Source organism: Mobula birostris, chromosome 17 (assembly GCF_030028105.1).
Source record: "Mobula birostris isolate sMobBir1 chromosome 17, sMobBir1.hap1, whole genome shotgun sequence".
In the NCBI taxonomy this organism is placed as follows: domain Eukaryota; kingdom Metazoa; phylum Chordata; class Chondrichthyes; order Myliobatiformes; family Myliobatidae; genus Mobula; species Mobula birostris.
The window spans coordinates 64,722,136-64,742,310 of record NC_092386.1 but is presented as its reverse complement, the minus strand read 5'-3'; the positions used below and the strand labels follow the sequence as shown (position 1 = coordinate 64,742,310).

The 20,175-nt window shown below is 43.9% G+C and overlaps 1 long non-coding RNA gene across 1 annotated transcript in view; it reads right to left on the bottom strand.

The window, feature by feature from the left end:
• The window catches only part of LOC140211726 (uncharacterized), a 107,614-nt gene that overhangs the window by 15,502 nt on the left and 71,937 nt on the right, over positions 1-20,175 (bottom strand). The gene's annotated exons all lie outside the window — the stretch shown is intronic.

The following is a 20,175-nucleotide window of genomic DNA, read 5'->3' as shown; positions in this document are numbered from 1 at the left end:
CTTGTTTTTATATTAAATCAGTATATCATGTAAAAATGCTAAATATGTCTATATTAACATATTTTTACAAGAATTGAATGGGTGTACAAGAGTTGTATGGTGCATCTGAACTAGTGCGTGAAAAAAATGATGCATGTAAAAGGTTGGCCAGCCCTGATCTAATTGTTACACATTGTAATTGAATCTGGCTCTGTCACTTTCTCTGGCAGTACATAGCCACACCCCTCTGTGTGAAAAACCTGCTCCTCAGATCCCCTTTAAATATTTTCCCTCTCATCTTAAACCAATGCCTCTTAGCTTTAGACTCTCCTACCCTGGGAAAAAAGCCACGATCACCTACCCTATCTATGCCCCTCATACTTTATAAACTACAAGTTTACTCCTCAGCTTCCTCTGTTCCAGCGAAACCAGTTCCAGCTTATCCAATCTCTCCTTATAACTCAAACTTTCCTGTCTAGATGGCGTTCCAGGACGGGTTCTCCAGGCCTGTGCAAGCGAGCTAGCTGGAGTGTTTGCTGGCATCTTCAATTGCTCCTTGCTTGTCTAAGATCCCCTCGTGTTTTTAAGAAGGCAAAGATAATCCCAGTGCCGAAGAAGAGCAAGGTGGCATGCCTGAGTGACTATCGACCTGTAGCTCTGACATCAATTGCTATGAAGTGCTTCGAGAGATTGGTTATGGCACACATCAACCACAGCCTACCGGTCAACCTCGACGCTTTGCAATTCACCTACCAGAGCAACAGGTCAACGGCAAATGCCATCTCTCTGGCCCTACATTCCTCCTTAGAACACCTGGAGAATAAAGACGCATACGTAGGGCTCCTTTTCATTGACTACAGCTCTGCCTTTAATACCATCATTCCAAATAAACTGATTCCTAAGCTCCGGAACCTGGTACTTAGCACTCAGATCTGCAGCTGGATCTTCAACTTCCTCACAGACAGGACCCAGGCTGTAAAAATAGGGGACAAGCTCTCCTCTACAATCACTCTGAGCACTGGTGCCCCATAAGGCTGTGTACTCAGCCCACTGCTGTACTCACTGTACACCCATGATTGTGTAGCTATGGTGCGAAGACAATAACCTATCCCTCAACGTCAGCAAGACGAAGGAATTAGTTGTGGGCTTCAGAAGGAGTAGCGGACCGCACGACCCAATTTACATCGGTGGTGCGCAAGTGGAGCAGGTCAAAATCTTTAAGTTCCTCGGGGTTGATATCACAAATGACCTGACTTGGTCCAACCAAGCAGAGTTCACTGCCAAGAAGGCCCACCAGCGCCTTTACTTCCTGAGAAAACTAAAGAAATTTGGCCTGTCCCCTAAAACCCTCACTAATTTTTATAGATGCACCGTAGAAAGCATTCTTCTAGGGTGCATCGCAACCTGGTATGGAAGTTGTCGTGTCCAAGACCGAAAGAAGCTGCAGAAGATGGTGAACACGGCACAGCAGATCACACAAGCCAATCTTCCGTCCTTGGACTCACTTTACACCGCATGCTGTCAGAGCAGTGCTGCCAGGATAATCAAGGACACGACCCACCCAGCCAACACACTTTTTGTCCCTCTTCCCTCCGGGAGAAGGCTCAGGAGCTTGAAGACTCGTACGGCCAGATTTGGGAACAGCTTCTTTCCAACTGTGATGAGACTGCTGAACGGATCCTGACCCGGATCTGGGCCGTACCTTCCAAATATCCGGACCTGCATCTCGGTTTTTTTGTACTACCTTACTTTCCATTTTTCTATTTTCTATTTATGATTTATAATTTAATTTTTTAATATTTACTAATTTTTACTATTTTTAATATTTAATATTTGTAATCCAGGGAGTGGGAAGCGCAGAATCAAATATCGCTGTGATGATTGTACGTTCTAGTACCAATTGTTTGGCGACAATAAAGTATAAAGTATAGACAAATGCCTTCTAACCAGTGATTTGCACAATTGTAATATATCCCAACACTTATATTGGATGGAACAACCAATGAGGGCGGCGTGATGCAGCGCGCAGCAGCCACTCGGGAATGAATATCTGTAATCTGTCAAGTAGGGGACCGTGCACAATCCTGATTTGATGGAGACGGACATGAGAAGCATGGAGGAACATCTGGAGAAACTTCTGAAATGCCTGTCTCGCTGCCGCTGCTACTGTGTGATCAGAAATCTCCAGAGGGGAAGGCCTCGAATCCTCAGCTTTGCCTGTTGCTTGGTAGCTGGGGCCGGGGTCGAAGCGCTCGGCAGAGGATGGTGCTCAATGCTCGATGTCAGAGAGCTGGTCGGAGGCTTGAAGTTTTCTGACGGACTCGGAGTCGGCTGTGGTCGGGTGCTTCCAGGGTGCTGTGTCGGCAAGTTTGCAGCGCTGGAGGTTCATGGCAGGGAGAGTTTTTCATCCTTCTACAGTCTGCGTGAGATGATGGGGCTATCGGGACTTTGAGACTTTTTTTTACCATGCCCATGATCTGTTCTTTATCAAATTACGGTATTGCTTTGCACTGTTGTAACTATATGTTATAATTATGTGTTTTTTGTCAGTTTTAGTCTTGGTCTGTCTTGTGTTTTTGTGATATCATACTGGAGGAATGTATGCATTACTAAATGACAATAAACAAGGACTGAGTGTCCTCATAATCTAAAAAAAAAGTATGCCATATGTCTTCCTCACCACCCTTCCCGCCAGTCTGATGGGCAGGAATGGGTCATAACAGGTGAGCAGTTCATCAGATGTTATTAGTCTCTTTGTTTCCTTGAATGATCTTTCAGATCATTCCCACTTTGCTCCTGTTTGTATGGGTGCAGCACTGTAGCAATGTTTGGGAGAAATCAGTGATAGTACTTTACAAGGCCCATGTATGATCTCAGTTTTGACACATTTTCCGGTTTGGGTGCCTGTAGCACTGCTTCAATCTTATCTTGTGACTTATGGCATGGCCATATAATATGAGATTACATTTTTGAAAAACTCACACTTCTCTCTCTCTGCACGCAGACCATACTCACTCAACTTGGTATGCACTTTACCAAGGTTCTGGAGGTGCTCATCATTATTCTTGCCTGTCACAATGATGTCATTCAGATAACATTGTGTTCCAGGGATATCTTGGAGCACTTGGTTCATTGGTCTTTGCCAAATTGCTGGAGCTGATGCAACACCAAAGATGAGACAATTATACTGGAACAGTCCCTTGTGAGTGTTGATTGTGACTTCTCAATCTCCATTTGCAGATTGGCTTGTGAGAAGTCAATCTCTGAAAACCTCTTTTATCCACCTGCCAAAGAGGCAAAAATGTATTCCATTCGTGGCAAGGGATACTGCACAATACTCAGCACTGGGTTGATGCTCACTTTGAAATCCCCACATATGTGAATGGTTACAGCCTTCCCTTTCTTGTTCACTGGGACAATGGCATAGCCAAATCACTCCACTCAACCTTGGAAAGGATTCCAGATGCCTCCAAGCTCTGCAGTTCAGCTTCCACCTTAGGACACGGTGCATAAGGCACTGGACGCACTTTATGGAATCTCGGTGTCACTGCTTCATTCAATTCAATTCTGGCCTTCATGCCTTTGAGTTTACCAATCCCCTTCTCAAACACCTTCTCATTAGCATTAAGCAGCTATGCCATTCTCTGGTTAATGCTACCATTTGGGCCGCCATTGTCTGTTGATGCCACACTGAGAGCTTTGATTGAGTGCCAGTCTAGTCTGCTTCAGTAATACCATGCAGTTCTAGGCATGACAGCTCACCTTTGTCAGACTCTGCATTGTCTGATTCTGTTTTACATTTGGTCACTTTATATATTTGCTTAGTTTTGTGTTTGAAACTTTTTACTTGGTTGTGCTTTTAGTCTGCTTTGTATACTCTCTATGTGACCTTGTCTGTGACACTTTCTGCAAACTTTTTCCTTGAACCAACAGTCATTTGCATCATGGGAGGATTTGCCACATCAATAACATTTTTGGCTTTTTCTAACGTTCAGGGACATTTTGTGTTTCACATTCTAAACTCTTTTTCTGTAGTTCTGCTGTATCCTTTGCTACAGTCTCTAACGATATTGCAATGGTCAATGCCCGTTCTAAGGTTAGGTCTCTCTCTGATAGTCACCCGCTTCAACCTGCTTCAATAAAGAGTGTAAAAGAACATGCTACTGGAAGCAACACTAGATGTACCTGAAAATAAGATGCCAACCTGATGAAGCTGAAACAGTGAAGCTGCACCTATTTCAAACACAGAAATCATGGTGCTAAGGGCAGATCTAAGATACTGCATTTTCAACAGATCAAGGCACTGCCCTCCTGCCACACCGAGTCTTAAATGGCGGTACATCATTAAACAACTAACAGGAGGAATCAGCTCTAGAATTATTCTCATCCACAAGGACAATTAGACCCAGCTTATGAGTATAAGTACATGACAGAAGCAATTACCACCACATGAAGCCAGAAGAGCCATTTCTTTTCCTTCTGCTTTCTCTACTACTACAGAACCCAGTCCTCAGCCAGTTCCATTCACCCACATAAGAAACAGCCAGGGCCGCAGGACCAAACTTCAGTCCTGCTATACTACTATACAGCTGTTCTCCTGAATTCACCAGGACAACCATTCCAACATACTAACAACACTGGCAACTACAGAAGGGTGTGCAAAACTGTCCGGGTATCTCCTGTTCACAAAAAATCTGGCCAATCCAATCCTACTTAATTCTGCTTTAACGTTTGTTGACAGCACCAGCAAATGGCACTGACTCACCCTTCAATTGCTCACTCATTCATGTGTGGGAAATACTCGGTAGATTAAGCAGGACCTGTGAGGTGAGTGAATTGAGCGAGTATTACAGGTTGATGAGCTGTCATCAGCGCCTGCCAGATTACGATACAAACCGGAAAGGTTGATTTTACGAGATTTTTGAATTCAGTGTTGCACCCTGAGGGCTGTAACATTTCAAAGTGGAATATGAAATGCATTTTGTTGAGTTTTTATTGGGTTTTGTTGGAATAGTGTAGGAGGCTTAAGAGTATAGGAGGGTAGGATGTAGAATTAAAGTGATAGGTAACTGGAAGTTCAGAGTCACCCTTGTAGAAAGAAAGCAGGTGTTCTGCAAAGCATCAGTTGTTCTGTATTTGATTTCTCCAGTGTAAAGGAGACAACGCTGTGAGTATTGAATGCTGTACATTAAATTGGAAGTTACAATTGCTTTGCGTTTGATGCCCCAGATGGTGGGAAGGGAAAAGGTAAAATCAGTTGTTGCATCTTCAGAAATTGTGGGAAGGTGCCAAAAGAAGGAGAATGGGTGGTGAGATGGGAGAGAAAATCATGGAGTCGGTAAGGGAATACTCCCATGGAAGGAAAAGGAACAGGAGTGAGATATAGAATTTAGATGAAAGTGATGTCACAACAACATCCTTGCACTTAATGTTAGCAAATCCAAAGAGCTGATTGTGGTCTTCAGGAAGGGTAAGACAAGGGAACACAAACCAATCCTCACAGAGGGATCAGAAGTGGAGAGAGTGAGCAACTTCGTCCTGGGTGTCAATCTCTCTGAGGTCCTAACCTGGATCCAACATATTGATGCAACCATAAAGAAGGCAAGACAATGGGTACATTTCATTTGGAGCTTGAGAAGATTTGGTTTACCACCTGAAACACTCAAAAACTTTTACAAATGTACTGTGAAGAGCATTCTGACTGGCTGCATCATCGTCTGGTATGGAGGTGGGGGGGGGGAGCTACTGCACAAGATCGAAGTAAGTTGCACAAAACTTGTAAAATGAGTCAGCTCCATCATGGGTATTCGTTTCCACAGTATCCAAGATATCCTCAAGGAGCGACGCCTTAGGAAGGCAGCGTCCATCCCCAAGGACCTCAACCACCCAAGGCATGCCCTCGTCTCATTGCTACCATTGGGGAGGAGGTACAGAACCATGAAGACACACATGCAGCATTCAGGAACAGCTGCTTCTCCTCTGTCATCCGATTTCTAAGTGGACATTGAACCCACGAACACCACCTCACTACTTTTTTTTTTATTTGCACTATTTATTTTAACAACTATTTAATAGAGAAATACATACACTTAATGTAACTCAGTTTTTCTCTATATTCATTTATCATGTACTCCACTGTATGGCTGCCATAAAGTTAACAAATTTCACAATATATGCCGGTGATATTAAACCGGATTCTAATTCTGATGAAGTTATATCTGGAGCAGTTGAATGTGGAGATTGGTGGCTTAGGAGGTCAGAACCCTCTAATCTGGATGGGAGGATAGCAAATGAGAACAGATGTATGGAAGATGGAAATCTCAGGCCATGGATCTGCCTGTGCTTCCTATTCCCACACCACCAGCACACCAGCTTCAGTTATACAGCTGCCAGAAGCGAAATATTAATTCTGAAATGGAGAGTATTGGGCTCCCAAGGTTTTGAAAGCACCTGAATTGGTTAATTGTTGTTTAACGATAGTCATTAATCATTTAGAGTTCCTTGTTTTTTTTTCTCGAGCAACTCGCTCTTTGTAATACACTCTCCTGGTGAATTCTGTTGAAACTCGTTAAGCCTATTTTGATAGGCTCAGAGGTTCCGTGTCACTTGTATTATTTGAGCAGATGCCTGATTAGCTCTAATTGCAAGGTCCTAGTTTTGAGAATGCTACTTCTCACAGTGTCGTTTGGCCAAGGGTTTTTCAATGTTCCCAAGGTTTTTTTTCATGTTCAGAAGGCTTTTTTTTAATGTTTCCAAAGTTTCCAGGGCTTTTTTCATTGATATCCCTTTCTCCAGCACTTCCAAATCTCTCTCTCATGGCCCTGCTTGGGGTTCCCTGGTCTTCCAGTCTCTTATGGTTCCCCGTTCTCTCAGTTTCACAGAGTTCTCTGGTCTCTCAGTCTATTGGGGTTCCCTATTCTCTCAGTCTCACAGAGCTCCCTGATCTCCCAGTCTCATGGAGTTCCTGCTCTCTCAGTCTCACGGAGCTCTCTGGTCTCTCTGTCTATTGTGGTTCCCTGTTCTCTCAGTCTCGTGTTGTTCCCTGGTCTATCAGTCTCACCGGTTCTCTGGTCTCTCTGTCTATTGGAGTTCCCTGTTCTCTCAGTCTATTGGGGTTCCCTGTTCTCTCAGTCTCACGGAGTTCCCTGTTCTCTCAGTCTCTCGGGGTTCCCTGGTCTATCAGTCTCACCGGTTCTCTGGTCTCTCTGTCTATTGGGGTTCCCTGTTCTCTCAGTCTCACAGAGTTCCCTGTTCTCTCGGTCTATTGGGGTTCCCTGTTCTCTCAGTTCAACTGGTTCTCTGGTCTCCCAGAGTTCCGTGGTCTCCCGTCCCTTAGGGTTCCCTGGTTTCTCAGTCTCTCGGGGTTCCCAAGTCTCTCAGTCTCGCGATGTTCCCAGGTCTCTCAGTCTCACGGAATTCCCTGGTCTCCCGTCCCTTGGGGTTTCCAGGTCTCTCAGTCTCTCGATGTTCTCATGTCTCTCGGTGTCTCACGGTCCCCAAGTCTCCATGCCTCATAAGCTCCCTCTTGAATACCCCATGCTTCATTTTCAGGAGCTCCATGCCTCCCTCTTGAGGTGTCCCTGGATCTCGAGTTTTCAGGTCTCCCTGAACTATCAGATGTGGCCATGGTGGTGGTGGTGGGGGCGGGTGGGGGGGAAGGTCCTGTAATGCATTCTTTGGGAATGTGCGGGGCACCAGACAGCACTGGACTCTGAGCTTTTTAGGGCACCTGAATTGGTTAATTGTTGTTTAATAACAGTTGTTAATCATTCAGAGTTCCTTGTATTTTTCTCAAGCAACCTGCTCTTTGTATTGCAGCCTTCTGGTGCCTTCTGTTTAAGTTTGTTAGGTTTATTTTCATAGGGTCAGGGATTCCGTGTTGCTTCTATTATTTAAGCAGCTGCTTGGTTAGCGTTAATCTCAGGGTCCTAGTTTCAGAATGTTACTTCTTGCGGTGTTGGTTGCTGGAGCCACCGGTGTTCTTTAGGAATTATTATGAATAAATTCTCATCACCATCTCTACATCAGAGTCGGTCTTTCCTCCACAGGTGGGTTCTAATATTGCCAGTGTACATTGTGACAAATTTAGTGCTGAAACAATGAAGTTATGTAAACTATTGCCCAACACCTGTGTTTGATGAAGGCAAAGTCAAAACCGAATGGGCATTCATCGCCTGTACAATTAAAACTATGTTGCAATGTGGCTATTGGCGAGTTAGTTACATTGCAGATACAGATTACTTTCAGTATCCTTATAGCCTGTGTGACCAGCAATCATTGCTTTCTTGCACTTGTATGACAGTGGGCAGTGAAGAAGGTCTACTACAACAGGAGCTGGATCAACTGGGAAACAGGGCCAAGGAATGGCAGATGGGATTTTAATTTGGGAAAGTGAAAAAATGACGCATTTTGGGATGTTCCACCAGCATGGGTCATACACAGTGAATGACAGGGAAACGTTTTAGAAGAGAGGGATCTCACAGATAAAGAACATAGTTGCCTAAAAGAGGCAGCACAGTAGATAAGGTGGTGAAGGAAGGCTTAGGGCATGCTTGCTTTCATTGGATGGGGCATTGAGTACAGGAGTTGAGACATCATATTACAGCTATACAACACATTGGTGAGAAACACCTAGTCTATTATGTGCCATTCTGGTCACTGCTCTATAGGAAGGATATAGTTAAGCCAGAGAGGGTTCAGAAAAGATTCACAAGAATGTTGCTAGGACATCAGGGACTATTTTCCCTGGGGTAAAGGAAGCTGAAGGATGACCTCATAGAAGTTTATAAGTTTATGAGGGGCATTAATAAAATGTTTTTTCCAAGGTTGGGGAGCCCAAAGTTAGAGGGCATAGGTTTCAGTTGAGAGGGGAAATATTTATAAGAAATCTGAGAGACAAGTTTTCATATGGAAGGCAGAGGACATATATAACTTCCAGCCAGAGGAAGAGAAATAGGTACAATTACAATGCTTAAAATACATTTGGGCAGATTCTTGGATAGGAAAGATTTAGAAGGATATGGGGTGAAATGCAGGCAAGCTGGACCAGCTCAGGAAAGCACCATGGTTAACATGCACGAGCAGGGCGATGGGCCTGTCTATTCTATGACCTTATAACCATCTTGGGTTAGTACACACTGCAGAGTTTTGGAAGACACTGACACCTGTGTCAATTATATGATCAAAGTTGCTGGTGAACGCAGCAGGCCAGGCAGCATCTCTAGGAAGAGGTACAGTCGACGTTTCAGGCCGAGACCCTTCGTCAGGACTAACTGAAGGAAGAGTTAGTAAGAGATTTGAAAGTGGGAGGGGGAGGGGGAGATCCAAAATGATAGGAGAAGACAGGAGGGGGAGGGATGGAGCCAAGAGCTGGACAGGTGATTGGCAAAGGGGATATGAGAGGATCATGGGACAGGAGGTCCAGGGGGAAAGACAAGGGGGGGGGGACCCAGAGGATGGGCAAGGGGTATAGTCAGAGGGACAGAGGGAGAAAAAGGAGAGTGAGAGAAAGAATGTGTGTATAAAAATAAATAACAGATGGGGTACGAGGGGGAGGTGGGGCATTAGCGGAAGTTAGAGAAATCCATGTTCATGCCATCAGGTTGGAGGCTACCCAGACGGAATATAAGGTGTTGTTCTCCTCTACTGTAAAGATGAAGCCACACTCAGGTTGGAGGAACAACACCTTATATTCCGTCTGGGTAGCCTCCAACCTGATGGCATGAACATCGACTTCTCTAACTTCTGCTAATGCCCCACCTCCCCCTCGTACCCCATCTGTTATTTATTTTTATACACACATTCTTTCTCTCACTCTCCTTTTTCTCCCTCTGTCCCTCTGAATATACCCCTTGCCCATCCTCTGGTTCCCCCCACCCACCCCGTCTTTCTCCCCGGACCTCCTGTCCCATGATCCTCTCGTATCCCTTTTGCCAATCACCTGTCCAGCTCCTGGCTCCATCCCTCCCCCTCCTGTCTTCTCCTATCACTTTGGATCTCCCCCTCCCCCTCCCATTTTCAAATCTCTTACTAACTCTTCCTTCAGTTAGTCCTGACGAAGGGTCTCGGCCTGAACCGTCGACTGTACCTCTTCCTGGAGATGCTGCCTGGCCTGCTGCGTTCACCAGCAACTTTGATGTGTGTTGCTTGAATTTCCAGCTTCTGCAGAATTCCTGTTGTTTCAATTATATGATGCTGTGTTGCCACCTGCTGGAAACTATTACATTACTGTGGTTACTTATTACCCCAAATGGAACTTTTACTTTTCACAAAGCAGTCATTTCATTTACTCATGCTCTAAAGAATCTCACCCAAATAAAGCAGGTTGTTCTTAACATTCAATGATCATTTTATGTCAAAGAAACATGTAATTAAGAAGAGCTCCCATTTGCCGTTTCATTGATTGCACTAAAGTATTTTGATTGAATAATTGCATTGGGCTTTATTAAATGATTTTTCCCTTTCTTAATTTTGGCATTCCCTCAGACTGGATTCTATGCTTCATAATTCCATAGCCCAACATTTTTTTCTTCTACAGTATTTTCCTTCTCATTCTTTCCTTCAACAGTTCTTCCAATTTAACTGTCTGTTGTTCAGTACCTGCTCCACAACACTGAGTGCTTAACAGTCCAATATCACTATCAGTGAAATAACAAAACTAACTCCAAGGCAATCACCAGCAGTTTAATACCAGCACTCATTCCACTTGAAAGCAGGGCCCATTGATAGTCAGGAATTGGTGATTTCCTATGCAGAATATCCAATTACTTTACTAAATCTGATGCACCCCTCCACAACAGTCAATAACATCAGGGTGAACTATACACTGATACTTTAGTGATGGTGGAGCAGTATGTCTCACCAGCAGCATCCTCACGTTCTCTCCAGACAATTCCCTGGCCATTGTAGGGTCCCCCTCAGTCATCTCTCATTCTGAGCTAACTTTGAAATGTATGTTAATGAATCATGAGCCTCCAAACGGCTGGGATCTCACTTAAGCAGAAACAGGCAAGACACAAACACACAAATATAGAGAATAGGCACAGAAACAAGTCATTGAAAGTGGGCATGCAGGTACAGCAGGCGGTGAAAAAGGCGAATGGTATGCTGGCATTTATAGCGAGAGGATTCGAGTACAGGAGCAGGGAGGTACTACTGCAGTTGTACAAGGCCTTGGTGAGACCACACCTGGAGAATTATGTGCAGTTTTGGTTCCTTAATCTGAGGAAAGACATCCTTGCCATAGAGGGAGTACAAAGAAGGTTCACCAGATTGATTCCTGGGATGGCAGGACTTTCATATGAAGAAAGACTGGATGAACTAGGCTTGTACTCGTTGGAATTTAGAAGATTGAGGGGGGATCTGATTGAAGCGTATAAAATCCTAAAGGGATTGGACAGGCTAGATGCAGGAAGATTGTTCCCGATGTTGGGGAAGTCCAGAACGAGGGGTCACAGTTTGAGGATAAAGGGGAAGCCTTTTAGGACCGAGATTAGGAAAAACTTCTTCACACAGAGAGTGGTGAATCTGTGGAATTCTCTGCCACAGGAAACAGTTGAGGCCAGTTCATTGGCTATATTTAAGAGGGAGTTAGATATGGCCCTTGTGGCTACGGGGATCAGGGGGTATGGAGGGAAGGCTGGTGCAGGGTTCTGAGTTGGATGATCACCCATGATCATAATAAATGGTGGTGCAGGCTCGAAGGGCCGAATGGCCTACTCCTGCACCTATTTTCTATGTTTCTATTCAGTCCTTCAAGTCTGCTCTCATATTCAAAAACATCATGACTAATCTTCAAACTTAATACCACATTTCTGCACTCTTCCCATTCCTATGATGATTTTGTGTCCAAATGTCTGTCTATTTCATTCTAAAATATTTTCAGCAACTTAGCATCCACATCAATCTTTGGTAGAAACATCCAGCTAGGAAAGTATTCTCCCTGCCTCTGGTATGTCAGAAGTTTGTGCATTTTAATCACATCTTCTCTCCTTATGAACCCTGGTGAATGCAGGTCCAGGTGATTCAAGCTCTCCTCATACAACAGTTCTGCCATCCCAATGAATCTTTGTTACACTGCCTCTATGAAAAGTATATTCCTCTAAGGAATTGAGACCTAATCTATACACATACCTCCAACTGTGCTTTCACCAAAGCTCTGTGTACTTGTGGCCAGACATTCTTGCTCCTGCATGCAAAGACTATTGCAATGAAGGCCCACTTACCACTTACCTCCTTAACTGATTGCTAAACCTAAACACAAGAGAACATAAGTGGCTCTGGAAATGCAGGTCACTTATGTTCTCTTGTGTTTAGGTTTCGCAGTCACAAAATGCTGGAAGAACTCAGCGGGTCAGACAGGATCTATGGAAAGGAATAAACAGTTGATGTTTTGGGTGGAGACCTTCATGAGGACTGCAAAGGAAGGAAGAAGAAACCAGAATAACAAGGTGGAGAGAGGGAGAGAATACAAGCTGGAAGGTGACAGGTGAAACCAGGTAGAGGAGGAGGGAGGTAGGTGGGTGGGGGAGGGGCATGAAGCAAGAAGCTGGGAAGTGATAGGTGCAAAAGGCTGAAGAAGGAATCTGATAGGAAAGAGTGCACCATGGGAGGAAAGGAAAGAGGAGGGGCCCCAATGGAAAGTGAAGAGAAAAGGTCAGAGTGGGAAACTGAAAAGGGAAGGAGAGGGGGAAATTACCAGAAGTTGGAGTAGGCAGGTATAGCTCAGGCCCTTCTTTTCAGTTCTGATGAAGGTCTCAGCCCAAAAGCTGACTCTTTATTCCTTTCCATAGATGCTGCCTGATCTGCTGAGTTCTCCAGCATTTCTGTTTCTCATTTAACGCTATAGGATGAGGTCAGGTATTTTTTTCCAGAGCAGAATGACCATTGATATCCATCAGACAGCCACTATCAAAATGGATTCCAGGTAGTAGGCGAAAACAAATTATCTCTGTGCCAGAACATTGTCGTATGAGCTGTTCAGGGGAGTGTCCTAACCACACTCACATTCACCTCCTTCATCAATAACTTTCTCTCCATTAGGTGAGAATAGGGATATTTGCAGAGATTGTCACACAATGTTCAGTGCCACTTGCACTTCCTCAGTAATGAAGCAATACATAAATGCATGAAATAAGATAAGTAATAAGTGTTAATTCATGCCAACTCCAAGTCAAGTCCATTTTACATTCAACAGCATTATCACTGAACCTCTCAATATCAATGGGAATCATCACTGAGTGGAAATTTAAATGGACTCGTCATATTGACACAGTGGATACAAGAAAAAGATAAATGCTGAGTATTCTGTGCTGTGAGATTCACAGCGGCGCTTTTCGATATCTACAAATCTCAATCAGCGGTGTAATGGAACACCCTACAGTTGCTGGTATGACTGTGGATCCAAAAGTACTTTGCGATGGACACCAACCAATAACTGCCTCTTCATCTCTCTTGGTGTCAGATTGGACGTTCAGTTTTGGATGTCTTCTTCCTATATCTAATAGAAACATCCTGTAATGTTTTTCAGCTTGCCTTTGGAAGGAGAAACATTGTTTCTGCTGTTTGTGTCCTTGCTACTGCTCCAGTTCTTCACTTCACACCACCTGCTCTTCCCTATTCATATCCATCTTCAATCACTTTCTGCTTGGCTTCTCCCAGGGAGACAAGGATAGAGCCTGGATTTTTAAATAACAATGGCAGATAAATCTGACAGAGCACATGGAGACTGTTGAGAAATTTGTTGGATGACATTAAGCCCAACAGCCTCAGTTTGAGGACAAAGTTAATTTAATTCTCAAAGCAACACACACAAAATGTTGGAGGAACTCAGCAGTTCAGAGTATTTGACTTTTCAAGTCAAGACCCTTCATTGGGATTGGAAAGGAAGGGGAACGATGCCAGGAAAAGAAGGTGATGGAAGGGGAAGGAGGACAAGATAGAAGGTGATAGGTGACGCCAGGTGGATGGGGGAGGAAGGATGAAGTAAGAAGCTGGGAGGTGATAGGTGGAAAAGGTAAAGGTCTGGAGAAGAAGGAATCTGATAGACAGGAGAGTGGGAGGAGCGGCCACAGGGACGGTGACAGGCAGGTGAAGAGAACAGGTAAGAGGTTAGAGTGGGGAATTGTAGAGGAGGGAAGGGGGAGAGGGTAAAAATTACCTGACATTGGAGTAGACAGATATAGCTCAGGCCTATGTAGGTACCATGGCTACACCCTGAGCAGGGAGAAAGTGGGAGCTGAAAGAGAAACTGTTGAGTGTGAGGACTAGTTCTATCGGACAGAGGAGGGTGGTGGTGGAGAGGAAATAGTCAGGTCTGTTGTATCCCCCCTGGTTCAGTCCTTTCCCACCTATGTCAGAGACACTTAACATGCACTCAATCCCCTCAAAAACTTTCAATTCCCTAGCCCTGATCACCTTATTTTAACCATGGATCCAGACCCTATACTCTTCTATCCCTCATCAAGAAGGCCTTAAAGCTCACTGCTTCTTTCACAACAACAGACACGACCAGTTCCCCTCCACTACTCTTAGGGCGTATTCTAGAGTTATGGAATATAGTGAATATTAATTTCAACAGCAACCAGTTTTCACATCTGAATGTGGATTGTAGATTGAATTTAATATGCAGCTCAGAACAATGGCCTTTCTGGAGCTATGGACTGGGCTCTGTTATCTTTGATCTTTAGCATATAAAAATGTGATCGAATGTTAGGTCAGGGAGTTTCTACTGAGACTGTCTCCAATGATGCCTACTCATTGTGCTGAATAAAAACTTCTATATCCACCAGCTTCAGTGTTTCTCCGGTGACTTCGTTTACCATCACAACAACTACCACCCTCCTCTGTCTGATGGAACTGGTCCTCACCCTCAACAACTTCTCTTTCCACTCCTCCCAATTTCTCCAAAATAAAGGTGTAGCCAAGGGGCATGGGGCCCAGCAATGCCTGCCTTTCATTGACTATGTGGAACCATCCATGTTCCAAGCCTTCCCTGGTAATACTCCTCAACACTTCCTGCACCACACTGACGACTGCATTGGTGCTGCTTCATGCACCCACGCTGGGCTCATCAGTTTTATCAACTTTGCCTCCAACTTTCAATCTCCCCTTAAATTCACTTGGTCGGTCGATTTCTGACATCTTCCTCCCCTTTCTTGATCTCTCTGTTTCTATCTCTGGAAACAAACTGTCCACCGATATTTTTTTTATAAACCTACTGGTTCCCACAGCTTCCCACCCTGTTTCCTGTAAAAATGCTATTCTCTTTTCTCAGTTCCTTCACCTCCACCCCATCTGTTTCCAGGATGCGGCTTTCCTTTCCAGGACATAACAGATCAGAGATGGCCTCCTTTTTCAAAGGACGAGGTTTCCCTTCCCCCAACATAGATGCTGCCCTCACCTGCATTTCCTCCATTTCCCGGACATTCACATTAATCCCATCTTCCTGCTGCCTTAACAGGGATAAAGTTCCTTTTGTCCTCATCCACCACCTCTTGAGCCTCCACACCCAACACATCATTTACCACAACCTCTGCCATCTTCAACAGGACCCTAGCAGCAAACACATCTTTACTTCCCTCCCACCCCCGTCTCCACAGGGATCGCTCCCTCAAAATTCCCTTGTCCATTCATTTCACCCCCCCCCACTAATCTCCCTCCTGGCATTTATCTCTGCTACACCATCCCATTCACCTCCACCCTCAACTCCATTCGGGCCCCAAGTAGTCCTTCCAGGTGAGGCAATATTTCACCTGCAAATCTGTTAGGGTCATATACCATGTCCAGTAGTCCCACTGCGGCTTCCTCTACATTGCTGAGACATGAAGTAGATTAAGGGACCACTTTGTTGAGCACCTCCGCTCCATCTGCAGAAAGCATAATTTCCCAGTGGCCAACCATTTTAATTCCTATCCCCATTCCCATTCTGACATGTCAATCTATGGCTTCCTCTTCTGCCATGATGAGGCCACTCCCAGATTGGAGGATTAATACCTCATATTCAATCGAGGTAGCTTCCAATCTGAGGGCATGAACATTGACTTCTATAACTTCTGGTAATTTTTTCTCCCTTCCTCCTTCCCTCTTCTTCAATTCCCTACTCTGACCTCTTATCTCTTCTCCTCACCTGCCCATCTCCTCCTCCTGTCCCTTCTCTATCCCATTCTCCCATGGTCCACTCTTCTTTTGTATCAGATTCCTTCTTCTCCAGCCCTTTCCTTTTCCCACCATTCACCTCCCAGCTTCTTATTTCACCCCCTGCACCACCTACCTGGCTTCACCTACCACCTTCTAGCTTGTCCTCTTTCCCCTTCCACCACCTTCTTATTCTGGCAGCTTCCTCCTTCTTTTCCATTCCCGATGAAGGGTCTCAGCCCGAAATGTCAACTATGTATTTCTTTCCATAAATGCTGCCAGATGTGCTGATACAAAAACCAGAAAATCTGCAGATGCTGGAAATCCACACACACACACACACACAAATGCTGGAGGGATACAGCAGGCCATGAAGCATCTGTGGAAAAGAGTGAACAGTCGATGTTCCAGGCCAAGACCGTTCATCTTGATGAATGGCCTCGGCCCGAAATGTCAACTGTTTACTCTTTTCCATAGATGCTGCCTGGCCTGCTGTATCCCTCCAGCATTTGTGTGTGTGTTGCTCCTGACCTGTTGAGTTCCTCCAGCATTTTGTTTGTGTTGCTCTGAATTTCCAGCAGCTGCAGAATCTCTTGTGTTTATAATCTAATTCTCAGGACTCTGCTACTGGAATGCCATCTATTTGAAAAGAGGGTAGGAAATAATGTGCTTGAGATGAAAAGAAGGAAGAATATCATGGGGATTTAACCAGAATGGGGAGTGTAATGTTCTAATAAGTCCGGGTAGCTGATTGCTGGATATGCGCAATGAAGGCTTGCTTTGTCAGTGTGAGCCACATCTGGAGAACAAATATAAAATCTACAGCAATGTTAATATTTCCTGCACTGAAATTGTACATTCTGATAATTGTGCACTATATAAATGTGAGAGATTTCAGGGTTCTCACTTAACAAAGGGCTGAAAGGTTACCACAGTTAGATGGGAATGCAGAGATGACAATGGTATACTCCTTTGCCTAATTTATATGTCATTATAGATTTACATAGGCAGAATTAGTACAATAAAATGGGGAAGTAATGTGTTTTAACGTCTAAATTATTTCTTTAAGAACAATGTCCTGTAGTACCTTAAAGAGGAATTGTAGTTCAAATTAATATGACAAACCAGGTATATTACAATACTAACTAAATGAATGAATGAATTGACTTTATTTCTTACATCTTTCACATACACGAGGAGTAAAAATCTTTACATTACGTTTCTGTCTAAATGTGCAATGTGCAATCATAGTAATTTATAATAATTTAAAATAAATAGGACAATCAATGTAACATAGAAATACACTCAAATCAGCATGAGTTAATCAGTCTGGTGGCCTGGTGGAAGAAGCTGTCCTGTTGGCCCTGGCTTTTATGCTGCGGTACTGCTTCCAGATGGTAGCAGCTGGAATAGATTGTGGTTGGGATGATGGGTCTCCAATGATTCTTCGGGCCCTTTTCTCACACCTGTCTTTGTAAATATCCTGCATCATGGGAAGTTCACAACTACAGATGCACTGGGCTGTCCGCACCACTCTCTGCAGAATCCTGTGATTAAGGGAGGTACAGTTCCCATACCAGGCAGTGATGCTGCCAGTCAGGATGCTCTCAATTGTGCCCCTGTAGAAAATACTTCAGTGCCTATAAAATGAATGACGACGTCCTGAAAATGAGGAAGGTCTTTCTTGTGTTTTTTTACTAAGTAAAGGTTTTGGACATAAATTACTGTGAAAAAGATGATTATTTTTAGCATCTACCGTCCTGCAATTACATTCAATAAAATTTATTAATGATTTTTAAAAAATCTTAAACATGACAGGTCTTGTACTTTACAAGCAGCAGTGGCTCAGTCATTTTTTATTCTGGAAAGAAATATTCAAGAGAAAAATAAATCTCTCTGTATATATTAAAACAACAAAAATGCAGCTGTGTGGTGATGCCAATGTTCCAAGCTCCTCTGTTGACATGCTGAAACCTTGCTACTGTAAATGTGTGGATGTTGAACACAAGTTCATTGCTTTGACTTGGAAGATACTCTCATATGATTATTTTCCTGGTAGTTGAAGGTACCCATTGGTCAAGGTGAAGGGAATTTCATTCACTTTGTATGTAACTGAGGACACAAGCCAAGCTCTGTTTCATCTGTATTCTTTTGAGTTTTGACTTTTGACTTTGTGCTAGGTAGGGCTTTGAATCAACTTTGTCAGCACATGCCCTCAACAGAGAATTGGAAATGAGTCTCAGGAGCCAGCATCTTGGCTGAGTTTAACATTGTTGCCAAGGAAGGTGCTTGATTGGTAACACCTACCATCAAATGTGCACACCTCCCCTGGCATGAGGATTCCAGTCTTTATTGAAAATGATAATTCAGGTTGCATATGGTAATAAAAAATTCTGAGGGCTTGATACTTTTGTTAAGTATTAAACATGACTATTTCTGGAACATGTGCATCTAACTTCTGCAACACACACACACACAATGCTGGTGGAATTCAGCAAGTCAGTCTACTTCTATGGAGGGAATAAACTCATAAGATCGCAAGTAAACTTTGAAGGAAAAAAAACCTGAAGCAGCTTGCAATAGAAGAATATGTGTAGCGTGTGCACAAGTGCCAGAAATGTCAGAATGATCTGTGCACAGCTGCTTTCTGGAATGAGGCTTTCAGGTTACAGCAAACTTCACTACATGGCCTCTCCCTACTGCCTTACAGGTAAGTACATGCTGCAGACTCTGGCATGTGTCTTAAAATTCATTACTCATACTGAGTGCTTCACCATGAAGGAGATTTCTCCTTCATGTAAGAAGGCAGTGACAGTCAGTCCACAGCACTAGTGTGTAGTCAGTCCTGAATTCAATGTAGTTGCAGCATGTTATGGATTTGAGGATGGAGGACTTGCCTTCTTTGGTTTTATATTTTATCACATTTGCTTCAAAATTTAATTCTGAACATATATTAACTTCCAGTTAAGATGGTGCTGCCAAATGTGTGTGACAGCTTCTGGCAGTCAAAAAGCTAAGAAATCCGACAAAAAACATCACTAAAAATACTTTTTCTGAGGAAATTGTGTTAAATTATCGATGCAAACAGTGAAGGGGCGAATGATGACGAGGCAGGTTTGGGGGATGAGCCGAGATGGTGTGCTGCAGAATCCCAGTGAAGAGGTTCCCATGCTCATCCAATTGGCCTGGGTGTGAGGTTGGATTGCTCTGGGTGCCCAGCTGATTTGAAGAACGTGAGAGCAGCTTCAGGCTGGGCTGCGAAATCTGGGCCTGGAGCAAGCTGCTGGGTAGTGAAATCTGGACCTGGAGTCCTTTGCAGCAGTGGTGCCGGGTCCTCATGCAAGGTACAATGTGCCATTTAGACCATTTGAACGCTGGTCCAGATTGGAGGCAAGAACCGATTTTGCTTGCTCTCTGTGATGTTCACTCCTCTCTCCAGGGCATGGAGCCATTCGCTGTTCCATTGTTGAGTCAATTTAAACGCCAGCCCAGATAGACTGTTAGACAGGGTGTTGGTTGGGACGAGATCTGATTTCGCTCGTTCTCCATGGTGGCCATCTCCATGCCACTGAGGCTATGAGGACTGCCCCGGCTGCTCACTAATATGATGATTATAATTATAATATTATAATATGATAATAATAGCTATGAACCCACTCTGGGCTGCTCCAGGGTTCGAACCTGAGGGCTCAATTTTGGTTTGGATTGTTGTTGTTCGCATATTTTTATCTTTTCTCTCATGCGCATCGAGTGTTGGTCTTTTATTTTTTTTCTTTAAATTGGGTTCCTTTGTGGCTACCTGTGAACAGCAAATTTCAAGGTTGTACAATTTATATGCTCTTTGATAATATTTGAATCTTGAAATGAATCTTGAAATAAATACAGCCTGCTATAGAAGCAGTCATTGAGAGATATAGGCATTTCAGCCTGTAGTCTAAACTGTCTATCAACCACACTAATCTCATATAATCCATGCTCTTTGGGGGGCAATTTACAGCAGCCAATGCAGGAGACCAAGAAATTACTTTTGTTTCTCCTCTTTGTCACCCTACCAAGCAAAAT